Below are 3,853 nucleotides of genomic sequence, written 5' to 3' on the forward strand. Positions count from 1 at the left end.
GTGTGTGTGTGTGTGTGTGTGTGTGTGTGTGTGTGTGTGTGTGTGTGTGTGTGTGTGTGTGTGTGTGTGTGTGTGTGTGTGTGTGTGCCTGTTTTCAACTTCCATTCCCAAACCACTAAGCCAATGATTCTCAACAGCATTCCATAAGTCAGGATTTCATGACAACCACTGCACTGAACCTTTCACTCCTTTAATCTCTCCGTACCAATATTTTCATTCACATTCTCGTCCTCTCACTTGTCTCATATTTCCTCTCCTCCGCATTCCCCATAAACAAACCCTCAGTTTCCCAAATTCCCTTCCATCCTCTATCTGTCTCCACCAAGTTATCAAATAGTCGATGATATTACTAAGGTCATCTTTGAACCCTAGCACAGGAACGAGGTCACTGTTGTGAGCGGCTGCTTGCTTTGAGGCCATAGGAGCGTGCCAAGAGAATACCACGCCTTCTGGCTTTTTGTAACGGTTATATTCCCAGTTCTACAACGTGACTCAGACTATGACCGTTGCATCACAACGTGGTTTCGACGACGCCATTTACATGTCTTTATTTTTTTCAAGACCAACAGTTACTAGAATTGAACTGTAATTTTGTTTATAGTAACGTAACTATAAATGTGTCCAAGTCTAAATTTATATAAATTTATATCAATACCCCGTCTGGGGTATTGGCTGCAAGTTATTGTGAGGTTAAAAAAGTTCAATAGCATACAGCTGATACTTTAAGGTCTATATGGGTAAGGGAGAAAGAATACTGCCTCAGAGTGTTCCCACTTGAGTCAAACAAGGCGACAAAAAAAAAAAAAAAAAAAAAAAAAAAAGACGGGGATAGGACTAGGCATCCTACTCTCTGTAGCCCCAAAGCGGACATTTCTAAAAAAAAAAAAAAAAAAAAAAAAAGCAAAGATATGGGAGGGTCTAAGAGGAGTTTTCCAACCAAAAACCTAAGATATAGGTCTTTTAATGTGCGTGGATGTGGTACAAATGAGAATAAAAGGGAAGAGATAGGCAGTATGTTTGTGAGAAGAAAGATGAATGTGTTGGCACTGAGTGAAACTAAGTTGAAATGGAGGGGCGAGTTTGAGTTTGAGAATGTAGTTGAGAGGGTGTCAGGAGTGAAGAGAGGACGAAGGAGAGAAGGGGAATGGGAGGAGGTTTCTTCAAGGTTAATGTGGATGAAGGTGAAACTGGGAAAGGAGATGTGGGTTTTTGTAAGTGCATATGGGCCTGATAGTGAGAGGAGTGTAGAGGAAAGGGAGGCTTTTTGGATATATTTAGATGAGTGCATAGAGGGTTTAGGGAGAAATGTCACTATAGTGGTATTGGGAGGTCTCAATGCTAGGGTAGGAAATGAACCAATAGACGGAGTGGTTGGGAAGTGTGGAGTTCCAGGAAAAAATCGTAGTGGACAGATGATGATGTGTCTAGAGAGTTGATGATAGCAAATACAGTGCTTAGGAAGAAAGTTAAGCATAAGTACACATGGGAGAGGGTGGTGGATAGAAGGGTGGTAGATAGGGCTCTTAAGGACTATACGGTGGTAACCAGGAGAAAAGTAGGAAGAGTTGTGGCTGTACATGTTCTAAAGGGAAAGCGTGGGGAAATATCAGATAATTTTTTGGTGGAAGGTAAGTTGTGAGTGGAGAATAGATGGAGAAAGAGGAAAAGGACACAAGTTAGGGAGGTTCTTAGAGTAAATGAGAAAGAAAAGGAGGAGTACAAGAAGAGGCTGAGAGAAGAGTGGGAGGGAGTGAAGGATAGAGTAGACCTAGGACTGGAGGAGGAATGGGGTGGTTCAAGGAGGGAGTCACAAGGTGTGCAAGAATGGTGTATGGAACAAGGAGGACGGGAGGGAATAGAAGGAATAGTAGTGAGTGGTGGGATGATGAAGCAAAGAAGGTTGTAGAAGAAAAGAAACTATCGTTCACAGATTGGTTACAAAATATAACAAGAGAATAATATGAGAGGTACAAAGAAAATAGAAAAGAAGTGCATAAGATAAAGGAGGCAAAGAGGAGAGCAGATGTAAAATGGGGTAAGAGTATCACAGATTTTTTTAAAGTAATAAAAATATTTTTTGAAAGAACTTGAAAGAGGAAGAAGAGACGAATCAAGTAAAAAAAGAAAAGGTAAAATTTACAGATGAGAGGTGATAATGGAAGAGACAGCAGTGAGGAGATAGGCAGAGTATTTTAGGGAGTTACTAAATGTGAAGGATGATAGGAAAGGAAAGGTAGCTGCAGTGGGAAGCACCAAGAAAAGACAGTGATGAGAGAGGGAAATGGAGGAGAAATAAGGAAAGATGAGGTGAAAGCAATCATTAAAAAGATGAGAGTAGGTAAGGCACCTGGGTTGCATGGATTCATGAGGAGTGCCTAAAAAAGGGAGGTACAGTGATAGTGGACTGGCTAGTAAGATTGTTTGGACAGGTAGGGGTTCCGTGGATCAGATTTTTGTGGAACTGCAGATGTGTGAGATAACTTTAGGAAAAGGTAAGGATTTTTTGGGGGGCCTTTATGGATTTGGAAATGGCTTATGACAAGGCAGACAGGAAGGCACTATGGGAGGTATTGCAGATATGTGGAATAATAGGAAAGCTGTTAAGAGCAGTCAAGAGTTTTTCGAGAGTAGTAGAGTCTGTGTTATAATTAGAAATAGAGAGAGTGAATGGTTTGAGGTTGAAGTGAGACTTCACCAGAGATGTGTTATGTCGCTTTGGCTGTTCAACTTATATATGAATAGGATGGTGCGAGAATTAAACGTAAGGGTAATGGGCCGGGGTTGGATATGGTTAAAAAAAAAATCAGAAAAATGGGAGATAAACCGGTTGGTGTTTGCTGACGACACTGCACTCGTAGCAGGATCAGAGGAGGGGTTAAGGATGTTAGTGACGGAGTTTGGGAAGGTGTGCGAGAGAAGGAAGTTGAAGATAAATGTGGGTAAAAGTAAGGTGATGAGATGTACAAGGGGAGAGGATGGCAGCAAATTGGAAATGAGTATTAAGGGAGAGAGACAGGAGGAAGTGGATAGCTTTAGATACTTGGGTGCGAATATGGCGGGAAAGGGAGGAGTAAAAGTGGAGGTAGAATGTAGATTAAGAGAAGCAAGTAAATGCCTTGGTGGATTAAAAAGTGTAATGAGAAATAGCCATTTGGGAATGAATGCCCTAAGGAGATTATATGAAGGCGTGATTGTGCCGACAGCACTATATGGGGCAGAAACATGAAACATAAAAGAGGAAGAGAGGAAGACTATAAATGTGTTTGAGATGAAATGCCTGAGAAGTATGATGGGGGTTACTAGGCTAGAGTGAGAAATGAGGAGGCGAGGAGGAGAGTGGGGTTGGAAAGGGAGTTGGGAGATAGAGTGGATGTAAGAGTATTGGAATGGTGTGGACACATGGAATAAATTAGTGAAGAAAGATTAGTGAAAGAGGTGTGGAAGGCAGAAGTGGGTGGAGTGAACATGAGGGGGCGGCCAAGGATGAGGTTGTGTGGATGGGGTAAGAGGTAGCCAGTATAAAGAGTTGGGAGAGAATGAACAGTCCTTTGCAAAGATGTAGGCGTTGACATACTTTATCCACATAAGTACACATGTTTCAATTTGCATGTCACAAGACGATTTCATTCAAATGCATGTTTTCTTTTTCTTTAAGGAAACATTATCACCGATGTAACATACCTTGAGTTTAATGAAGTCGGCTTGAGTCATCTATGATAAGGTATGGAAAACTTGTTACTATACCGATGGTATTAATTCAGACAGTTGCATTTATGTGTTCATTTACGTATATGTTTATATATTCATCTGTTCATTAACTAACATATCTATTTATTAATTGACTTATTGACTC

The sequence above is a fragment of the Oratosquilla oratoria genome, chromosome 1 (genome assembly GCF_046742065.1).
Source record: "Oratosquilla oratoria isolate Oo_2021 chromosome 1, ASM4674206v1, whole genome shotgun sequence".
Taxonomy (NCBI): domain Eukaryota; kingdom Metazoa; phylum Arthropoda; class Malacostraca; order Stomatopoda; family Squillidae; genus Oratosquilla; species Oratosquilla oratoria.